Raw genomic sequence first — 23,924 nt, 5'->3', positions numbered from 1 at the left:
GGTCTCCATTTGAGCTTGAGGTAGTGGTTGATACTGCTGCATGATTGGAGTCAAGGGTAGGGATTGAATTTGGTCTCCATTTGAGCTCGAGGTCCTAGTTGAAACTGGGCCATGGCTGGAGTCCAGGTTTGGGATCAGGCCTGTGTCTCCATGTGAGCCAGAGGTGGTGCTTGAAACTGCTGCATGGTTGGAGTCAAGGTTAGTGGTTGAGCCTGAGTCTCCATGTGAACTTGAGGTGGTGGCTGAAAGTGAGGTATGGTTGGAGCTAAGTGTTGGGGGCGGGCGCATGTCTCCATGTGACCAAGAGGTGATACTTGCACCTGGGGCATGGTTGGAGTCTTATTTTGAGGTTCATCCTGGACTACAGGTTGAGTCAAGTGCTAGGCCAATGTAGTTGTGAAGGTACATTAGATGAAATTTGGATTTGGAATTGTTCAGCCTTAGAATGCTCACTGTTAAGATAGACAGGGCATAACTCAAGAGGGGACCCAGGTACTATGACAGTAGCCACCAGACTCTCACTGTGCAGAATGCGGAGACACCAAAAGACATAACTGCATATCTTCTGTAGATGGTCCCCCAAAGTGTCAGGATATTGAGGCTTTTGGGGAACAAGCAGCTATTCTGGTTTGCCTTTGATGCTCCAGAAGTTTTGGTGACCCAAGGTGTCCCGCTTGTCACCAAGTGACTTGATCCTCTTCCCCAATGAAGTTAGGTGGTAACCTGCCTCCTCCTTGTTTTTCTCCTTTCAAATCTTCCCTTCTACCCTCTTGGTGATTACTATCTCCAGATCTTCTGGATCCACGTTGACAAGAGAGGCCACCAGCCTCTACCTGCCTATTTGTGGGGTCTTTCCAAAATGAGGCCTCTGACGGGTGGCTGGGAAGCTGGTCTTGTTTGGATTCTAAATGGGTCAAGGTGGAGAAGCTCCAGGCTTTGGCTGCCTCCTGTCACCATGGCAGGGCTGATACAGGACTGCTTGAATAGACAATGCTTGAGATGGCTGGTCTTTAAGGGGAGTGTGGAGATGACCTGTGTGGGATGGTGCCCAGTGTGAGTGCCATGGAGTCACCCTGAGTGAGATTCAGCATGGAGCCTGATGGTGCTGGCGCAGAGGAGGGTGTTGGAGGTGGAGGGCAGGCTCTCGCATGAGGCGGAGCAAGTCAGGGAAGGGGAAAGAGCAAGTGGCTAGGGTGTAAGGCTATCCAGTGGAAATAAAGGCTCTGCTGTTGGAGAAGCACTCAGGGATGAATGTGAGGGAATGGAAACTGAGGTGACCCAGGTCACTGAGCCTGGAGAAATGGTAGAAGCACAAGGTAGGGGACACTTGGTCAGAAAAGCTGGGGAGATGCGGGTATCTGCCTCTTCCCTGTGTCGTTGGTGGGCTCCAGCAGGAACTGGTTGGCAAGCCTCAGCAGGTGAATCTTTACATGAGAGCTGATCAAAGCTTCCCTTCTCAGGGAACCTCCGTAGGTGTCTGCAGGAGACATGAGGAACAAGCTACTGCCAGGAGACTTGGGGCCACGAGGGCTGGGCAGTCCAGGCAGGGGTGGGCATCTGCATCCCACAGTCTGTCACGGCCCCAGTGCTGACTTCACAATGCTCCTTCTGTCCCTCACCCCAGGAAGTTGGCCATATCCCGCCCCCAGGACTCCCCCTCTCAGCTAAGCCCCAGGCTGCCAGTATCCCTGGGGTCACACCTTAGGCTTTAGGAGGAAGAACCACCTAGAAAACAAAGGGAAGATTCTCTACCTTTCCAGAAGTGAAGTCAGGTCCCGGACCTCTTCCAGTGCTTCCAGACAATCTCTTCAAGCTGAAAATCGGCAGACTGGGTCATGGTGGTGAACATGGGAGCCTAGGGGTCTAAAAGGGAGTTGAGTGCACTGTCATTTTAAGGGTACACCATTGGGAGATTGGAGACCAAGCACCTGTGTCCAAGGCCACATAATCCCTGACAGTGATGGTGAGCTTGTGAAAGGTGTATCATTTACAAAGTGTGTCCATATTCATTACCCTTGATGCCCTCACAGCTTGCCTGTGGGGAGAATGGGCAGGCAAAACTCTGCAGTTGAATCTGAGCAAAGTAAAATCATGTGCTCTACAAGTCCTTGAGGGCTCACCTCCCAATGCAGGTGCTATTTGTCCATAGCACCCCACATGCCCTTTGGTACAGAGCCTTTTCCAGGCCCCTCACAGCTTCATGCTAGTCTCTGGGTAATGTTCTCCTTCCCAGAAGCCTCCCTGGGAGTTCTGTTTCTCAAGGGAGAAGTCCCGCCACTGGTCACTCTCAGAGTCCATGGAGCTGGGTCCTCATGACCAGAAACATGGGGGCTAACCCTGGGGGCACTCATGGCTGGATATCAGAACTCACCTTTCAAAGCTTCATTTCTCTTGATGCTCCTGCTTCTTCCCCTCCACTCCATTCAATGCTGAGAGAGAAAATGAGGACTTAGGATCCAAATCTCAGTCTCTTCTCTCTAAACAAGCATCAGACACCAGCGTCCATATGTGATACGACTTTCTACATTTCACTGACACCTCTGTGATTTTTCTTTCCTTTCACTCATTTTTAAATGGGATGAAATGTTTTGTTTTCCTACTTTGAAAAACATAAAGGGTTTTCAATGTGAGATTCACTCTGGACTTTCTTCACTGTTCTTCTGCTCAAGAAACACACATATTCTCAGGCTATGGGTGAATCTGAGCTCCATCAGACAGTTCTCTGCTTCCTAATACCAGCCTCCCCACTTCCCAGCTCCTGCTCTGAGGCTCTCAGGGCTTCAGTGCTTCCAGCAGGTCAGTCCTGTCTGAGCCACTGTTCACAGCTGCTGAACTAGTGCTCAGGAGTCTGTCCTCTGGCTGAGATTCAACTCAGAATCCAGTCATTGGCCTCTGGTCACTGTGTTTGGGACTTGCTTTGGAGCCACCTACCTACCTGGATACATGGGTTGAGATCTTTAAATAGAAATCCTAGTGTTCACTGTATCTCTGCCCAGCCTGGTTTGTCCCTAGAGGGATATTCATCTATTCTTTTTTTTTATTTTAATTGGAGGCTAATTACTTTATTGTATTGGTTTTGTCATACATTGACATGAATCTGCCCCGGGTGTACATGTGTTCCCCATCTTGAACCCCCCTCTCACCTCCCTCCCCATCCCATCTCTCTGGTTCATCCCAGTACACCAGCCTCTAGCATCCTGTATCATGCATCGAACGTGGACTGGCGATTCGTTTCACATATGATAATATACATGTTTCAATGCCATTCTCCCAAATCATCCCACTCTCGCCCTCTCCCACAAGGGTCTTATTAGTTGTCTAAGAAAAATGAAAATAATAATAGAAAAGAACAGAGAAATATGTGCTTCTGAGGCTGGACCAAGAGTTCCTTACCTTCCTGATGTTTCCATGTTTCCTAGGAGGAGGAAAGGATGGGTTATTCTCAGGTTAGCGAAGGATCAGGAAAAAGAGCCCCAGTCCACACAGAAAAGGTGAGGATTGTATCGATCGGCCAGCAAGTGGAATTGGAGTTCAGCCAAATATCCAAAGTGCTTTTCAGAGAAAAGAGAGGACTCTCCATTGTCTGCATCACACTGCTGCCCTCAGGCAACTGAGCACAGGGTGTGCACTTAGTAACTAAAGAACTCGGCCTACCTCATAGAGATGTGGTCTGGTCACAAAGGGTTCTTGCGGGTTTAGTTCAGTTCAGTTCAGTCGCTCAGTCGTGTCCGACTCTCCGCGACCCCATGAATCACAGCACGCCAGGCCTCCCTGTCCATCACCAACTCCCGGAGTACACTCAAACTCATGTCCACAGAGTCGGTGATGCCATCCAGCCATCTCATTCTCCGTCGTCCCCTTCTCCTCCCGCCCCCAACCTTTCCCAGCATCAGAGTCTTTTCCAGTGAGTCAACTCGTCTCATGAGGTGGCCAAAGTATTGCAGTTTCAGCTTTAGCATCAGTCCCTCCAATGAACATCCAGGATTGATCTCCTTTAGAATGGACTGGCTGGATCTCCTTGCAGTATAAGGGACTCTCAAGAGTCTTCTCCAGCACCACAGTTCAAAAGCATCGATTCTTCGGCGATCAGCTTTCTTCACAGTCCAACTCTCACATCCATACATGACCACGGGAAAAACCATTGCCTTGACTAGACGGACCTTGGTCGGCAAAGTAATGTCTCTGCTTTTTAATATACTATCAAGGTTGGTCATAACTTTCCTTCCAAGGAGCAAGCGTCTTTTAATTTCATGGCTGCAATCAGCATCTGCAGTGATTTTGGAGCCCAAGGAAACAAAGTCTGACACTGTTTCCACTGTTTTTCCATCTATTTCCCATGAAGTGATGGGACCAGATGCCATGATCTTTGTTTTCTGAATGTTGAGCTTCAAGCCAACCTTTTCACTCTCCTCTTTCACTTTCATCAAGAGGCTTTTGAGTTCCTCTTCACTTTCTGCCATAAGGGTGGTGTCATCTGCATATCTGAGGTTATTGATATTTCTCCCAGCAATCTTGATTCCAGCTTGTGCTTCTTCCAGCCCAGCGTTCCTCATGATGTACTCTGCATAGAAGTTAAATAAGCAAGGTGACAATATACAACCTTGACGTACACCTTTTCCTATTTGGAACCAGTCTGTTGTTCCATGACCGGTTCTAACTGTTGCTTCCTGACCTGCATACAGGTTTCTCAAGAGGCAGGTCAGGTGGTCTGGGATTCCCATCTCTTTCAGAATGTTCCACAGTTTATTGTGATCCAGAGGGAGTAATAGAGGAGGAGGCTGAACTGTAGCCCCTCCCTAACCATCCAGCCCCACAGCTTCATTCATCTCCCTTCCTCTGAGCCTTCCCATCCTACCTTCTCATCCTGTTAGATAGAGACATTAGTCAAGTGTCGATTCAGTCCACCTAGAACTCAGAGAATTCCTGGTTCCTTTGATATCACTGCTTGAGCCCCATCAGTACTTTTAAAAATCTGGAGTTCTGCCTAACTTTGATTACTCCCATGTATTTTTACTCTTAGGATATATATTTTTTTAATTTCAGTTAATCTTTACTATACTCAACCACAGGCAATTAAAAATTAGATAAAAATTATTTGAAATTTACAAGGCAATCAAATATAAAGCAAATTGAAATAGTTAAACCTTCAGAGTCAAGTTTCATAAGTTGCCAGCACCCTTGTTTCTGAAATCAATAAACTGAAGAAAAACTTTTGAAATATTCTGTACACATACCCAGACATCCTTTTTTTTTTTATTTTAATTGGAGGCTAATTACAATATTGTAGTGGTTTTTGCCATACATTGACATGAATCAGCCATGGGTGTACATGTGTTCTCCATTCTGAACCCCCTCCCACTTCCCTCCCCTTCCCATCCCTCAAGATCATACCAGTGCACCAGCCCTGAGCACCCTGTCTCATCCTTTAAACAAATCAGCCCAGCGTTTTCAAATCTAAGGATCAAGGTTTTGGTTTTTTTTTTTCCTTTATCCAATTCAACATCTTCCTTCTGAACTGCTAGCAGCAAATTCTCCCAGTCTTTGTTTATCTGGGAATATTTTTATTTTACCTTCTTTTCTGTAGCATAGATTTTACAGACATGGAATCCTTGGGTGATAATTTTTTCTTTCAGCTCTTTGAATATGGCATCTCAGTCTTCCCTCTGCTGTTGCTGATTGGAAGTCAGTGATTAACCTTTCTGTGTTCCCCTCGTATATGGAGAACCGTTTTTCTCTTGTTACTTTCAAGATTTTTTTCTCGATTTTTCCACACTTTGACCAAGATTTGTCTTAGAGTGGATCAGTTTGCTTTCATGTTTCTAGATGTAAACACTGCCTCTGGAAATTGTTTTCCATCAGAATTTTTAAAGTTTTCAGCCGTTATGTCTACAAGTAATTTTACTCCCTCCCCTTTCTCTCCCTGCTTTCTGAGAGTCTCTTTCCTTCCATACTCAATTGTGTGCTGAATGGATGCCATAGATCATTTTCCCTCAACATTTTTTCTCTTTAACACTGATTTCTATGAATCCATCTTCAAGTTTATGGATCATTTCTGCTAGCATCTCAAATGTGCTACTGAACCTGTCTAATCAGTATTTCATTTTAATTATTTTAGTTTTCGAATCCAGAATTTATATTAGTCTCCTTTTTTAAAAAAATAATTTGTAGCTGTTCATTGAGTTTCTCTGTTGACTTAGTATCATCAGTTCAGTTCAGTTCAGTTCAGTCGCTCAGTCGTGTCCGACTCTCCGCGACCCCATGAATCACAGCACGCCAGGCCTCCCTGTCCATCACCAACTCCCGGAGTACACTCAAACTCATGTCCACAGAGTCGGTGATGCCATCCAGCCATCTCATTCTCCGTCGTCCCCTTCTCCTCCCGCCCCCAACCTTTCCCAGCATCAGAGTCTTTTCCAGTGAGTCAACTCGTCTCATGAGGTGGCCAAAGTATTGGAGTTTCAGCTTTAGCATCAGTCCCTCCAATGAACATCCAGGATTGATCTCCTTTAGAATGGACTGGTTGGATCTCCTTGCAGTATAAGGGACTCTCAAGAGTCTTCTCCAACACCACAGTTCAAAAGCATCGATTCTTCGGCGATCAGCTTTCTTCACAGTCCAACTCTCACATCCATACATGACCACGGGAAAAACCATTGCCTTGACTAGACGGACCTTGGTCGGCAAAGTAATGTCTCTGCTTTTTAATATACTATCAAGGTTGGTCATAACTTTCCTTCCAAGGAGCAAGCGTCTTTTAATTTCATGGCTGCAATCAGCATCTGCAGTGATTTTGGAGCCCAAAAAAACAAAGTCTGACACTGTTTCCACTGTTTTTCCATCTATTTCCCATGAAGTGATGGGACCAGATGCCATGATCTTTGTTTTCTGAATGTTGAGCTTCAAGCCAACCTTTTCACTCTCCTCTTTCACTTTCATCAAGAGGCTTTTGAGTTCCTCTTCACTTTCTGCCATAAGGGTAGTGTCATCTGCATATCTGAGGTTATTGATATTTCTCCCAGCAATCTTGATTCCAGCTTGTGCTTCTTCCAGCCCAGCGTTCCTCATGATGTACTCTGCATATAAGTTAAATAAGCAAGGTGACAATATACAACCTTGACGCACACTTTCATCTAATTCTTCAAACATGGTTCCATTATTTCATTTTGTAGTCATCATTATTTTGATACTTTATCTTTTGACCTTCATACTGAATTTATAAGTGGTATACTTATATGAGTTATCAGTGGTATGTTATACAAATGCTTTACTCACCACCATTACAACATTAGAGCTTTCTGATTTTAACTGTACACTTACCTGTCCCAGTGAGAGAGTTAACTTAAGCAGTTATTTAAGAGTAACTTAACTTGATAAGGAGTCCAAGCCTAAAACCCCTTTAAGGAGGAGGCAAACTTTCTTTCTTTTTCACATTCTTTTGCCTTAGACAAGTAGGCATTGTAGGGAGCAGCATCTCAGGTTCAAGGACATTCCTTTTTTTGAGCTTTGGATGTATGCTATTGGAAAGGGTCTGGGCAAAATGCTCACATCCTTGAGGTGCTTTTTGTCTATTCTCAGAAGCTAGTTGAGAAGTATACATGGCCCTGCTTAAATTAGTGAGGTGGGTACACTCCTACCCCCTCCTGATGTCTGTGTCAGAAGCTTTTTCTGTCACCTTCACTTTAAATATACACTTCACTTTAAATAAAATATGTGAGTGACTAAGACGGTCTTTGGTCCCAGAGTTAAATCTTCTTCAGATACCATGAATCCAGAGGCACTGATCACCATTGACTGCTAGGTTATCATCTTGGGGGCTTGTCCAGGATCTTCAAGACAAGGTAAGAACACTCAGAGTTGAGACTCTTTTGCTCTTTTACTGTGGTCTCTACTTTACTAAATCAGAAGCATATGGACCAAACCTCTTTTCCCCGGTCAGCTTTTCCTGGTCCCTCTGACCATTTCATATCTGCTTGGAGAATTAAAGCTATTAACCTTGTGTGCCGGATTGTAGACTTTCAGGGGACTTGCAATCCATGCTTTTATTGTGTTTTTCTAGCCAGGCCCCCATTCCAAGTTTTATAGGACACTGCAGGCAGGAGCACTTTAGGGAGCTAGCTGGAGCTCTAGCTCCAGACTGGAGCTAGACTGGATCTATCTCTCAGACTGGAAATCCACCATCCTAACCCCAGAGACACAGAGGCAAGTTCTTGTCATGACTATGCCTCTGGACTATATGGATTGAGGCATTGCTGGTGAGCATGAGATTCCTGAGGACACAGATTGAGGCACCTCAGATTTGGGCAGATTGAAAATGCATCGGGCTTCTTCCCTTAATAGCACTAGCTCTTAGCAGACCAGAGAAAGCCCGCCAGTGGCTCTTGTCTCAACTCCTTAGATATTCTTTTTGTACAGTCTGCTGGACAGGAATAAAAAGGATGATGTTGACACTCCATGAATATGAAAGATTATTTTTTTCCTCACAGGTTGGCCCTCCATCACCTCCTTTGTTATCAAATAGACTTATGTGGCAGCACGCAGAAGGGTTATCTTGGGTTTTCTGTTCATCCCTTTATGACTCACCACTTCTGCTGTTGTCAGGCATGTGCACAGGCACACAGAAGATGGGTGCTTCCCCTAGTGGTCTTGGCTTGGCAATTATCCGGAAAACTACTGTGCTCCACCCCAGGGGGCACCGGAATAAAGGGAAATCAAACCAAGGTTTTAATGATGAGGACCTGGACACCAATCTGGGATGTCATCAGGTCTACCCCTGGTGCATCTCCACCACGCCTGGGTGGTAGAACTAGGGGGGATGGGTGTCCTACTAAGAGACAGGTTAACTCTGGCCAGGGAAGGAAGCTTAGGTGGAAAACCAGTCTCCAACCCTATCTAGAGCAGGTACAGATGCCTCCGGTAGAAAAAAGCCATGGCACTGGGTGCTACTTTTTTCTCTCTTATGGATGCGAGCTAACAGTTCCAGAACCACTCCTTTGAATAATATCTTGAAAAACTTAGATAATGTTGATCTTCAAGGCCTAAAAATCCCTTATATATGGGGTTTCTTTGCTTTAAGAGAAGATCTCACCTGCCCAGAGAGATAATCCCTGCTGGGACATCTTATCGATCAGTCTACCCCTGTCATCAGAGCCAATCTGAACACTCTCTGGTTTAAATTTTAGCTATGAAGCTATGACTACAAGAAGGAGAGATAATATTTTGGATCCTGAATGGCCATGGTATTCTTTAGACTCTGGAGAAAACTAGTTAAAATGAAATCTTTTTGAAATTGCAAAACTGGTTCTTTTTGCACATGTAATTACTAAAAAGTTGACTTGTTAAAATACTTTTGAGGGGAGCTCTGATCCTGCCTGAGAAACAGAAACATGCCTGGGAAAAACCTGAGTTAACTCTTATCATATCCTTGATATACACAGCCCACTTTATCTGGGACTCCAGCCTTGAGCAAATGGGTAGAACTCAAGCCAAGAAAAAAAAAGGGGGCAAAGAGACATTTTCAATTTCAGGCGGAAGACTGTGAGGTTTCTGTCTGTCCAGATTTATGTGTGTCTCAGTGTATGTCTCCACCTTGGAAAAAATTGCTAAAGGTTAAGTGGTTCAATGAGCTCTATTTATTGGCCTAAAGAGAATTAAATGCTTACAAATCAAACAATTCTCAATTCAAGAAAATTAAAGTAAATGAATTTCATGCTCGTGTGAACTAGGAAATAATCATTATTGAATTGATACATGATATTGATGTTTGTTTATTGATCTAATTAACAGAAACATTGTGAAGACACCTTTATAAATGACATAACTTTGGGTGATGTATCCTTACCAATCTACAGAATGATGAGGTAAAGTACAATTCATGGTTGCTGAGGAAAACCAAAATGTGTGTTTTTAATAAAAAGTAACAAGGAATGGAATTACATTCTATTAAGGAAAAGGAAAGTAAGTCTAAACTTACAGGTGGCTGTCCTCTGAATGGACAAATGAAGTGATGAATACAGAAAGTGTAAAAAAAGGTGTGTGGCAAGTGAAAGAAGAGTTTGCTAAGACATTGAACTGCCTTTGAAGTCTTACTGTTACTATGACTAAGTGAATAACTACTGTTTCACAGTGAACATAAGCCGATACCAAACTGGAATTTGGTTTTCTCTCGCTGATTAAAAGAACAAAGTTTTCTTGGAATGTGGCTTTTGATAACAGACTATAGCACATATTAACAAAGCTCATTCTGCTTCTACAAAAGTTAACCCCTCTTCAGGGAATTTAAAATGGATTAAAAATGGCTATAAACCAAACAGTTGGGGTGGCAGAACTCCAGCCAGAGGGCTGGCCAGAGGCAGGGACTGTGGAAATGTGTGGACACTGGGAAGACACTTTTTGAGGCCTTCCAAGCTCATCGTGGGGAGGGAGTTCCTGTGCGAGTTCCTGCGCAAGTTCCTGGCTCCAGACATGGGATCCACGTGAGTGCATGTGAGTCCATTTGTACTCATCTGCCAGTGGGAGTCCAGGATATGTGGGCAATGCCAGGATTGCAAAGAACTTGGCCTGAATCTTTTGAATAGCATCTAGTCCATATCGGATATGCGCTAAAGGGGAACTTTATTATTTTATCATGTGTCCTGAAGTCTGGGGCGGGTGTATTCTGAGGCCTCCTGGGATGCGGCTGGTTACACAATGACTCTGTGTCAGGTAGACTGGCAGGAAGGATGATGAGAGCACTGCTTCAAGGTTTATTGCCAGGCCACTAAGTCCTGAGTCAGCTAAGCAGAAAGAAGACACTAGGCTCCTACTGCTGAAGGTGCGTGGACACCTTGGGACAGGCTGGCCTGGGGCCCTGGCCAGAAAGGAGCAGTTGCGTGTAAGGTTGAGGGCCAGGAAGGTGGGCAGTGAGTTTGAGACCATGGGGGTAGGTGAGGGACCATGGTGGGGGTGGTGAGGGATGATGGGGTCTGTGAGGGAACATGGGGTGGGTGAGGGATCATGGGGGTGGGTGAGATGACATGGGGGTGGGTGAGGAATTGCTGGGAGTCAATTCTAGGAGCAGAGGTGTGAGGACAACCAGACTGGACCTCAGCTCGCAGCCTGGCAAGGGTCTCCTCGCTCTGTCTCCCACTCAGTGTGGCAAATCCTCCACATGCAAGAGCCTCCTGTGCTGTAGGCAGGAACCCCCTTCCTCATGGCCCAGGTTATATACTTCAGTCCAGCTCAATTGTCCTGATGTGGGGAACAACCCCCTACCTCCACAGGGAGTAGGTTGTCCCTTCTCCAAACCTGGGAAGTGATGCTTCTTTACTTTGAGAAAGATTCTTACTCCCCTGCAGTACAGACACCTGACAATATGTCTTACTTCCTATTACGGGTTGAATTCTGACACCCCCAACCCTAGTTCTTTGGCTGAGGTGGTAAAGAATCTGCCTGCAATGCGGGAGACCCAGGTTTGATCCTGGGGTTGGGAAGATCCCCTGGAGAAGGGAATGGCAACCTAATCCAGTATTCTTGCCTGGAGAACTTCATGGACAGAGGAGCCTGGCAGGCTGTATACTCCATGGGGTCACAAAGAGTCAGACATGACTGAGCAACTAACACAGACAAAATTCTTATGTTGAGTCCTAACCTCCAGAACTTCAGAATGTGACTTTCTTTTGTCTGCTCAGTCCAGCATGTGGGTTCTTGGCTCTTCAACAAGAGACTGAACCCATGTCCCCTGCAGAGGAAGCCTGGTGTCTTAACCACTGTACAACCAGAGAAGTCCCCAGATGTGACTTTATTTGGAGTAGAGCTTTTAAAGAGATAATCAAGTTAAAATGTGGTCACTAGGATGGGTCCTAATCCAATACAAATGGTGCCCTTATAAGAAGGGGAAATGTGGACACAAACATACAGAGGGAAGACAATATGAGGACACAGGGAGAAGATGGCCATCGACAAGCCACGGTGAGAGGCCTCAGACTTCTGGGCCCCAGAACTGTGATAAATTCCTGTTATTTAAGCCACACTGCCTGTGATATTTGTTACGGCAGCTGGAGCTGACCGATATTCTTCCTCTGGGGCCTGTGCATTCCCACGGTAGGAAGACTCCCTCCTCTTTCCCCAGCTGGACTTCTTCAGTGTCCCCACCCCTGCCCTCCTCCTGCTGTAATGTTCCTGCCGGTTCCTGTTTCCTTGTCTGAGGAATTTGACGACAGACCTCAAGTGAAGGGTGAGTGCTGAGGATCAGGAGGAGCAATAGGGCCCAAAGACAAGATCAGGATGAGTCTTTCATTTGTTTTTACTTGGCTTTTCAAGCTTGGATTGTGGGGGTCACAGCTGGTGGACAGGGAAGCCAAGAAGGGACCACTGAGACCTGATGGGGCTGGGGGAGGGGAGGGAAGGAAGGTTCCAGTGAGCAGGCTGGAGCCTGAGGCACACAGCTGGAGCTGAGGGGCTTGGTGGATCACCACAGGGCCTGTCTCAGGGCCCCGAGCATGAACAACAGTGGGGGCCAGGTCTGTGGAGGCACAAAGGCTGTGCCTGGCGTGGACGAGCCAGCAGCCTGCAGAGACTGGTGTGGAAACTGGGTCTGTGGAGGAGTGGATGTGGGCTCAGGGAGAGGTGTAAGAGCAGATGTGGGCTCAGTGTGGGGTGTAAGAGTGGACACAAGGGCTCAGGCTGTGCTGCCTTATTTTAGGGTAGCCACTTACCCTCTTTGGGACCTGTTTGCTCACCTATAAAACAGGGGAAAACAGAGAGTGTAAAGAAAGCGTCAAAATTCAAATATCCAACAGTGGGACTTCCTTGGTGATCCAGTGGTTACAAATCTGCCTTCCAATGCAAAGGACACTGGTTGGATCCCTGGTCAGGGAACTGATATCCCACATGCCAACTAAGTCCACACGCTGCAACTACTGAGCTCACGTGCTCTGGAGATAGCATGCTACAACCAAGAGAGGCCCACACGCTGAAATGAAGAGCCTGAGGGCCATAACTAGTGCCCACCCAACACAGTCAAAAGAAAACAAACAAATGCAAAAAAATACACACAAAAAAAGATATCCTAGAGTAGACTGCTGCTGCTAAGTCACTTCAGTCGTATCCGACTCTGTGTGACCCCATAGATGGAAGCCCACCAGGCTCCCCCTTCCCTGATATCTGGAAAATATAAAATACATAAAGAGCCCCTAAAGGAAGAGACAGAGCAACCAACAGAAAAATAAGAGGGGAAAAAATCTTGAAAAGAAACTTTACAGAAAAAGATATCCAATGATAATAAATATGTGAAAGCATATTTAATTGGTCATCAAGAAAATCAAACTACAGTAAGCTACTAAAATGAAAAAAGATGGAAAGTGCTAAGTATTGGTGAGACTATAAACTCTCTTCCACTGCTTCAATGAGTGGAAATGGTGAACCACTTTGGAGACATTTGGTAATATCAACCAAAGGTGAATACACGCATACTTTCTCCTCCAACAATACTACTCAAGTGATTCTATGAAATAGAAGATAAAACATTTGGAAGTGAAATGAAATGAAAAACTTGGGAGTACTAAAATACCCATTAAGAGTGTAACTAATCATAGAATTCAATGCACACAGGAAAGTCCTGTAGAGCAGGGAGACTGAACACACTACAACTACAGGCAACAGTATGGATGAATCTCCCAAATACAATGTTAAGACAAAAAAGATTGATAACTGGAAATAAATTTTACTTATGGAACATTCAGAATCTAATCTAAAGTACTGAAGGTGAAGATGGTGGTTTGTGTTGGGTGTTGGTGACAGGAACAAGGTGTGAGCGGGGCCTCTGGGGTATTGAACACGTTGCCTCACTATGTGAAAATTCATCCAACTTATGAAAAGAGCATGGATATATTCTTTTGTATGTATGTTACACTTCAATAAAAACTTTAAAATAAACCTCAAGAATAGATGCTGCAGATGCCCTCATGTGCAAGGGAATTAGGAAGGGGGGTTGGCCTGGGGGACACTGACAAGGAATGGAGCCCAGGAAGAAGTCCCAGGGGCTCCACAAAGAGAACAGAGGCAACACAGCCCATCTCCCAGAGAAACTGAGGCCCTGAGAACAGGCAAGGGAAAACACAAAGGGCCTTACTCATTTGGCAGATGGATTTTCCTGTGGAGAAGTCCCCAGCACACAGCATGTCCAGATATACAGAGCAGTTCTTGCCTTTTCCATCTCCGTATAACAGTTTATAGAACTTGTTCTCAACGAAGCTCACTTTCCCTCCTGGAGATGAAAGGGTTCAAGCAGAGGTGCTCTGAGGATAAGGACAAAATCAGGGAAGGATGCTGTAGCCTAGCTACAGACCTCTGCCTTATTGGTCAGACTGCACCTCAATGTCGGGTTTCTCCACACAGCTGAGCTTTCATCTTTGTTTCAGTCTTCTACCTATGCCTGATGCCCTCCCCTGTTTCTCAAACTTTTCCAAATTCATCCTATTCCTTCTACCTCTTTCATAGTAACAGACACACTCCTATTCCACAAAGGAAAAAGGCAAATCCGTCCAACATCTGCCACTCACTGGTGCTTAGCAACCATTCACCAACCTATCTATCCTTTCACAAACCATCCCATCCACGCACCTTTTGTCTATCACTAACACTGCTTTCCATCCACCTGTTCCTCCATTCACCTGTCTTTCCTCATGTCCCATTCGCCCACTCACCCTTCCATCCATTTGCCTATACACTCATCTTTTCATCCATCTCTCCATTCTCCCCTCCATCAATAGACCACTCACTCCATCTCCCTGCCCACCATCCTTTCACCCATCTGCCCAACCATCTTCCCTTCCACCCACTCATCCTCCCACCTTCCCGCCATCCATCCTCTCATCCTATCACTCATTTATTCTTCATCCAATTTACTCATTTATTCCTCTGTCCTCATGTTAAGTATCTTTTAGCTAATGATACTAACATTTTTAGTTGGGGCAGAGAAGTTAAATGAAATAAATAAGGAGCATTATTTTAGATCTAATAAGTGGTGTAACGGAGAAGGCAATGGCAAGCCACTCCAGTACTATTGCCTAGAAAATCCCATGGATAGAGGAGCCTGGTAGGCTGCAGTCCGTGGGGTCGCTAAGGGTCGGACACGACTAAGCGACTTCACTTTCACTTTTCACTTTCCACTTTCACACATTGGAGAAGGAAATGGCAACCCACTCCAGTGTTCTTGCCTGGAGAATCCCAGGGACGGGGGAGCCTGGTGGGCTCCTGTCTATGGGGTCACACAGAGTCGGACACGACTGGAGTGACTTAGCAGCAGCAGCAGCAGCAGCAAGTGGTGTAAAGGTAATAAAACAAGAAGATGTGCTATTAGGGGTTGCCTGTTTCAGCTCACATGATCAAGTAAAACTGCTCAAAGAAGTAGCCAAGCTGCATATGTAATGAAACAAGGCATGATGAGCTTAGCTGGAAAAGCAAATGAGTCCAGGGAGATAGTCAAAGTGGAGACCTGAGGTGGGAACTGCCTTGGCATCGTCAAGGCAGGAGGGAGGCCTGGTGTGGGTGAGGGATGCAATAGGAGATGAGAGAGAGGAATGGGGCCTGAGAGCCAAGGCAGGGAGTTTTGACCTTATTTTAAGAAGAAATGAGAAGGCACTGGGGGTGATTAGCACGGAACTGACACAATTCCTACTCTAAAGCAAATACACAGACAACTATGTGGAGACTAACAAAGAGCACACAGATTGAGAGCTGAGACCAGTCTGGAGGGCCAGGGAAAAAGGACCAGGGGGCAGCAGTGGCATACCTACCAGGTGCCAGGCCCTGCCTGGGGCATGGACTGGGTTATTAAAACAAGAAAGACAGGGTCCCTGACCTCAAGGAGGAACGTGTGTGTGTGAGTGTGTGTGTTAAGTGTGGTATACATGTATTGTGTGTGTTTGCATGTGCTGTGTGTGCATGGGTGCTGTAAGAATTCTGGAGACCTGGTTGTTTGCCCTATAATTACTGAGTGTTACTGACACACTAATAAGCAAGGACCATGGATGCTGGAAAATCCTACCCAATGAAGACTGCATCTATTCAAAAATGCCTATAACACCTCTGTAGAACATCATACTAAATTATGACCCTACAAAAAACAAATAAATAAATTATGACCCTACAAGCAATTACAAATAAATATCCTTTCCCTCCATAATTTTGCATCATAATCATTTCACCAAGTCATAAACACTCCTTTCCCTAATGAAGACTCTTGCTTATAAGTTACTCATAACTTTGGGGCTACATTTCTCCTCTTTCAATCTTAAAAATTACAATTTTTTCCTGTTACTCAGTTTGCCTAATAACCCTACAAAGTAGATAACTGACCTGAGCTGGGGAAACAGCAAAGTGAGTTTCAGAGAGTGAAACCCTCTAAGTCATAATCATTCTAAACTGATCAGGCAGGTTCAGAGGTCAGAGGTAATACTTGAGTTTTCTTTCTACTTTTCCCAAGCGCTTCCTATGGCTCTGGGAAATCAGAGAGTTTGTCAGCGACCGGGAAGAAGTCAGGGCCCAACCATGACCTTTGAGTTGGATCAAGTCATCTCAGATCTATGATTGATTTAAACCTTGGAATCAAGAACCAGAAAGAATTCAAGAACTCATATTCTTGATTCCAAAGTCAAAGATTCCCAGACTTCAGAGCTTTACACTTTAGGGAACACCAAAGCTTTAGAATCACACACTTTCACAACTAGAACTAGAATGGTCCAGTCCTCTGGAAGTGAAGCATAGTGAGCCAAGGGGACCTTTGCCTGGAGACCCCTCAGGTGGAGACACACCTCCCTTCTTTGCTCCTGTCCTTTTCCCCTTCCTCCTCCTCCTATCCCCCCAACTCCCCCACACCTTCTCAACTTTCCTCGTCGAGCATCCCCCAGCCAGTTATCCAGCAGGATGAGTTACTGCGGACCTTCATGCCAGGGACTGGGAGGCAGGCAGGGATGATATAGGAGGTGAAGTTCACAGGAAAGAGCAGCTGCAATATGGCAATATCATTCCCGAAGGGATGTAACTTCTTGAAGTCTGGATGCGTGATAATCCAGGTCACAGACACCTCCTGGGTGTGCTGGGTGTGCTCGTACAGCTGGGTGCTTCCTAACAGAACCCGATAGTTCCCCAGGGCTTAGGATTTCCTGGAGGAGGAAAGGGGCACTGTCACCATCATCTCCAAGTGGGGACTAGCTCTTTCCCTGCATCCTCATCTAACTGCCCACACCCCTCTGGACCCTTCCACTCCATGTGATGCCAGACAGCTTCTGTCTCCCCATTTCTAATGTTCAGGAGGCCTTCTTTCTTGAGGCTAACTGATATCCTACTTACAGTTTCAGACATATGACTGGCTTCTCCATTAGAAACTAGAATTGCAGAAGCACTGAATCCTTGCTCTGGAATTGTCCTCAGTGGGATCATCATATGAAGGCCTTTTGATTGTACACAACAGGCCTTCTGGCTCAGTTCTGTCTCTAACTTTACCCTTCCAGAGACCCCATACAACCCACATTTTGGCCCCACACTCTTCCTGACCATCCCCTTTCTTTAAACACCTCCCTGCCCAAGTCCTGCTTCTCCATTTAGTTACAAAGATTTACAAAATATTTGTTAAATAAATGAGCAAATGGGTGCAGGAAATGGAACCTTGACTTGTTCCCCTAACACAGGAGCTGAAACTCCCCACCTCCCTCAGTTTTCAGTTCAGTTCAGGCACTGAGTCATGTCTGACTCTTTGCGACCCCATGGGCGGCAGCACGCCAGGCCTCCCTGTCCATCACCAACTCTCCTCTTTCACTCAGTCTTTCCCAGCATCAGGGTCTTTCCCAATGAGTCAACTCTTTGCATTAGGAGGCCAAAGTATTGGAGCTTCAGCACCAATCCTTCCAGTGAATATTCAGGGTTGATTTCTTTTAAGATTGACTGGTTTGATTTACTTTCTGTCCAAGGGACTCTCAAGAGTCTTCTCCAGCACCACACTTTGAAAGCATTAATTCTTTGGAACTCAGCCTTCTTTATGGTCCAACTCTCATATCTATACATGAGTAGTGGAAAAACCATAGCTTTGACTATAAGGACCTTTGTCAGCAAAGTGATGTCTCTGCTTTTTAATACACTAGGTTTAATAGGTTTGTCATAACTTTTCTTCCAAGGAACAAGCGTCTTTTAATTTCGAGGCTGCACTCACCATCCGCATTGATTCTGGAACCCAAGAAATGAAATCTGAACTGTCTTCACTTCCCCTCCTCCCCCCAGTTTATTTGCCATGAAGTGATAGGACTGGATGCTATGATCTTTGTTTTTGAATGTTAAGTATTAAGCCACCTGTTTCACTCAACTCTTTCACTTTCATCAAGAGACTATTTACTTCCTCTTAAATTTCTGCCAATAAAGTAGTATCATATGCATATCTGAGGTTATTGATATTTCTCCCAGCAATCTTGATTCCAGCTTTTGAGTCATCCAGCCCAACATTTCATGTGATGTACTCTGCATATAAGTTAAAAAAGGAGGGTGACAATATATTGGCCTTGAACTACTCATTTCCCAATTTGGAACCAGTCTATTGTTCCATGTCCAGTTCTAACTGTTGCTTCTTGACCTGCATACAGGTTTCTAGGGAGGCAGGTAAGGTGGTCTTGTATTCAGATCTCTTTAAGAATGTTCCACAGTTTGTTGTGATCCACACAATCAAAGGCTTTAGCGTAGTCAGTGAAGCAGAAGTAGATGCTTTTCTGGAATTCTCTTGCTTTTTCTATGATCCCACAGATGTAGGCAATTTGATCTCTGGTTCCTCTGCCTTTCTAAACCCAGCTTGTACATCTGGAAGTTCTCAGTTCATGTACTGCTGAAGCCTAACTTGAAGGATTTTGAGGATAATCTTGCTAGCACGGGAAATGAGTGCAATTGTATGGTAGTTTGAAGTTTCCTTGGCATTGCCTTTCTTTGGGATTGGAATGAAAACTGACATTTCCCAGGCCTGTGGCCACTGCTGAGTTTTCCAAATTTGCTGGGATACTGAGTGCAGCACTTTAACACTATCATCTTTTAAGATTTTTAAATAGCTCAGCTGGAATTCAATCACCCCCACTAGCTTTGTTCATAGTATTCAGAATGTTCATAGTCCAAAGGCCCACTTGACTTCACATTCCAAGATGTCTGGCTCTAGGTTAGTGATGACACCATTGTGGTTATCTGGGTCATTAAGAGCTTTTTTGTACAGTTCTCCTCTGTCCATAGAATTCTCCAGGCAAGAATACTGAAGTGGGTTGCTGTACCCTCCTCCAGGGGATCTTCCCAACCCAGGGATGGAACCCATGTCTCTTATGTCTCCTGCATTGGCAGGCGGCTTCTTTACCACTAGTGCCACTTGACTGAAATAAATAGGTCAAAAGAGCCTTCATATCAACCCTGCTTCTCTTAGAGGAAAGATTGTTATCCTGCAGATAATCTAACTTAACAATGACAAACGCATGCCAGCTATCATTAAAGTCAATTTTAACAAAGCCGGGAAACTAGTTGCTTATGAGCAATGAGAAGTATGTCTGTGATATCACTGAAATCCCCCTTTGGAAAGGGCTGGATACACAATGTGAGGATTTTGATGACTGATGTACAATTTATGTATGTTAATGCACACTTTGATTATTTATGTAAACTTTCATTGATTCAGATGTGAAGTCCCTTCTGGTCATATTATTAGGGCCATGAGTATACCCAAACAGAGATTAAATGATATCTTTTGTAAATTCCACACTATTTGAGGCAAAATATCCTTTTTTAGCCCTGTAATCAACATTAAATGGAGCCCATTTGAGTTTTGGGAATTGTACATTTTAAAAGAATTATTTAAATACTGAATCTTCATATATAGTTCTTCAGTTTAAGGTATGTTACCTGGACATTAGGATTTTATCATATGTTGAAAATATGCATAATATCATTTGAGGGCATTACCACATTTTCAGGAAGAAATGAGTTTATTTTTTGAAGGGACCAAAAAGGAACATTGCCAGAGATATGATTCATTTGAAAAACCTACACATAATTTTAGCCTTTTCATTGAAAAATAAAGCCCAAGCCTGACATAAGCTGTTATGTACAAAATGCTATGTTAGTTGCACAGCCCCTGGGAGGTGAAGGAAACTCTGCATACCTTGTTGCTGGTATAATTTATTCCTAGAGCCCATTTGCTGCAGTCCTTTACCTTGTTTCCAAAGTAAACAAATTTGCGTCTTGAGTTCAGATCTTATCTTCCAGAAAAGAAAAAAATATGATATTGGCACCATTTGACATGAAATTAAAAGATGCTTACTCCTTGGAAGGGAAGTTATGACCAACCTAGACAGCATATTAAAAAGCAGAGACATTACTTTGCCAACAAAGGTCCTTATAGTCAAAGCTATGGTTTTTCCAGTAGTCATGTATGCATGTGAGAGTTGGACTGTGAAGAAGGCTAATCGCCGAAGAATTGACACTCTTGAACTGTGGTGTTGGAGAAGACTCTTGCAAGTCCCTTGGACTGCAAGGTGATCCAGCCAGTACAACCTAAAGGAGATCAGTCCTGAAAGTTCATTGGAAAGACTGATGTTGAAGCTGAAACTCCAGTACTTTGGCCACCTGATGTGAAGAGCTGACTCATTTGAAAAGAACCTGATGCTGGGAAAGATTGAAGGTAGGAGGAGAAGGGGACGACAGAGGACAAGATGGTTGGATGGCAACATCAACTCAATGGACATGAGTCTGGGTAAACTCTAAGAGTTGGTGATGGAGAGGGAGGCCTGGCGTGCTGCGGTTCATGGGGTTGCAGAATCAGACACGACTGAGTGACTAAACTGAACTGACAGGAAGATGACTAAAATGGGACAGTTAATATGGTTTCATTGGAGGTTGGCAGCATTTAACTCATGTTTAAAATTTGTGATTCTCTAAGCCATAGGACTGCCGGGAGAAATATCAATAACCTCAGATATGCAGATGACACCACCCTTATGGCAAAAAGTGAAGAAGAACTAAAAAGCCTCTTGATGAAAGTGAAAGAGGAGAGTAAAAAGGTTGGCTTGAAGCTCAACGTTCAGAAAACTAAGATCATGGCATCTGGTCCCATCACTTCATGGGAAATAGATGGGGAAACAGTGGAAACAGTGTCAGACTTTATTTTTTTGGGCTCCAAAATCACTGCAAGTGCTGTAAAAGACGCTTACTCCTTGGAAGGAAAGTTATGACCAACCTTGATGGTGTATTGAAAAGCAGAGACATTACTTTGCCAACAAAGGCTATGGTTTTTGCCAACTAGGCTATGGTCTAGTCAAGGCTATGGTTTTTCCACTGGTCATGTATGGATGTGAGAGTTGGACTGTGAAGAAAGCTGATCACCGAAGAATTAATGCTTTTGAACTGTGGTGCTGGAGAAGACTCTTGAGAGTCCCTTGGACTGCAAGGAGATCCAACCAGTCCATTCTAAAGGAGATCAATTCTGGGTGTTCATTGGAAGGACTGATGCTAAAGCTGAAACTGCAATACTTTGGCCACCTCATGCGACGAGTTGACTCACTGGAAGAGAGTCTGATGCTAGGAGGGATTGGGGGTGGGAGGAGACGGGGACGACAGAGAATTAGATGGCTGGATGGCATCACCGCCTCGATGGACATGAGTTTGAGTGAACTCCGGAGTTGGTGATGGACAGGGAGGCCTCGCCTGCTGTGATTCATGGGTTCGCAAAGAGTCAGACATGCCTAAGCAACTGAACTGAACTGAACTGAAGCCATAGGACGGAGCTCAAGTTAAAGATCTGTGAAGGAATGACTTTCGCAGGTCTGCACATAGAACACTGTAACTCTTCTGTTCAGAGGCAATGGTTTAAAAGGACAGAAGGCATGAGCATTTCCCCAAGCAGCAAACCACCCACCAAACCCCAACCCCAACCCTCCCCAGCCCCCCGTTTAGGGCAATGCTGATGATGTCTGGATGTCTTAGAGTTCTGGGAGCAGAGGTTGGGGCTGGGCACTGCCAGTGGTCCTCCTGTGCTGCCAGTTTGTTAACTGACATCAGACCCACCATGAAGGACCTGTCATGGGTGGATACTCAGATCCTAAAGAATACCTGTGAGGTGTGTGCACAGGAAGTCTCAGAGACAGGTCTCTGTGGGATGCCCTGAGAGGTCACTGGGTGAGATTTCTCAGAGTGAGTGTGTGGGAAGTCCCCCTGTGGAAACAGTGGAGGTCTCTGTGTAGAGACTCCTAGTGAGGAGATCTCCATTGCTGGCTGTTTTTCCCCTTACAGCAAGAGAAGGGCACAGGGATTTTCCCCTTCTGGTTTCTTGCTGTTCTGTTGGTGTCTCTCTGTGTCACTTTTCCCCACAGGTGTCTTCGGGGTCAGCTCCCCCCACCCTCAGCACTCACCTCTCAGTGCCTCTGAGAGGACCGGGCAGCACCCAGGCTCAGAGTCTCTGCTTTGTGTCTCCCTCTCTCCTGAGCTCTGGAGGCCACTCTGTGCCCTGAGTCCCAGCCTCTCCCTTAGGTCCTGTCTGAGCCCCCACTGCTCCACCCTGGGGGATGGGGCCAAGAGGCAAAACACGGCTATAAGTAGAAACCATAGCACAAGCAGGCCTGAGCACTCTGCCCTGCAGAACCGGTCCTGGTCCCACATGTGGGGGTCCTAAGAGGCGTGGGGGCAGGGCCATTACAGCTGTCACCTGGATCAGAGGCCCCTCCTGGAGCCCGTCTCTCCACTGCCTTAGTGACTATGACACAGAGCCCTGAATCACTCGAGAGAATTGCTCTTGTCTTCCTGCTTTCCAGGGCTTCCCTGGTGGCTCAGATGGCAAAGAATCTGCCTGTAATTCATGAGACCTGGGTACAATACCTGGGTCAGGAAGATACCCTGGAGAAGGGAATGACTACCCACTCCGGTATTCTTCTCTGGAAAATTACATGGACAGAGGAACCTGGTAGGCTACAGTCCATGGGGTCTCAAAGAGTTGGACATCACAGTGATTAACACTTTCTTGTGTAGATGTCCTGGGGAAGAAAGCTGACAGCACCGTTCTCCACAGGTCACTTCCCACTCGCTAGGTGATACATCCTGTCTGCTGGTTTCCTCCCCCTCCAGGCCCTGGGCTGAGCAAGGCTGATGACAGGTGAGACTTTCTATGACTTCAGCAGAGCCCTTGGGCCTACTGAGTCCCTCTTGTCCTCTGGGAGCCTCCTTGGGCCACATGCATAGGTAGAGGTCCAAGACCGCGAGTCTGTCCCAAGCTCCCAGTCCTGTGAAAGCTGATTAACTACACTGTGAAGAAGTGAAGATTCCATGCTCAGAGGCGCCTCTGCCTTTGGGAGCCTGGCCCTCTGTCAGGGACCCCAGGTGGCCTCCCTCTTTCTGGGCTCTGGGAGCTAGAGTAGAAGGGAGACTCTGGGGTGGGACCACCAGAAGTCAATGGGCCCCTAACTTCTTTCCTCTGGGCCTGTAGACACTGGTGGGACACCAGGGGCTCCTTGATCAGTACACCATCTATAGACAGCTCTGCCCCCTGCCTCCTTTCCCTGTGTCTGACACTAGGTGTACCATGTCCCACCCTCAGACAGTGAAGTGACTGCACACAAAGACATGCCCCTACCCATTCCCTGGCAGAGGTGGGTACTAGAGCAGGAATGTCTTCTCAAGGGTGGAGGTGGACTGGCCTCCATGCTCCACACCACATACCCTTAGAGCTGAGAGTGTGTGGTCCTCACCCTCGCCACTGCTCCAGCGCATGAGAAAGACAGAGGAAGGGTGACAGGCCTGGCCCATCTCATTACAGCCCCATCCAGAAGAGAAGGGGCTTCCAGGACAGAGTCATCTAACCCCACCATTACCCGGGGATGATCTCTCACCCTGGACTCTATGCCAACACTGCCCCAAACTCCCCTCCTTATTCTGACATGTGAATT

The 23,924-nt window shown here is 45.7% G+C and overlaps 1 pseudogene; it reads right to left on the bottom strand.

Annotated features, from left to right (window-relative positions):
• Positions 1 to 134: 134 nt before the first annotated feature.
• Positions 135 to 10,914, bottom strand: LOC148777362 (spermatogenesis-associated protein 31E1-like; annotated as a pseudogene).
• Between the last annotated feature and the right edge of the window lie 13,010 nt (positions 10,915 to 23,924).

Source organism: Moschus berezovskii, chromosome 7 (assembly GCF_049115385.1).
Source record: "Moschus berezovskii isolate FMDL1 chromosome 7, NW_MosBer_1.0, whole genome shotgun sequence".
In the NCBI taxonomy this organism is placed as follows: Eukaryota; Metazoa; Chordata; class Mammalia; order Artiodactyla; family Moschidae; genus Moschus; species Moschus berezovskii.
The sequence above is the reverse complement of the archived record's forward strand: the minus strand, read 5'-3'. Positions and strand labels throughout refer to the sequence as shown.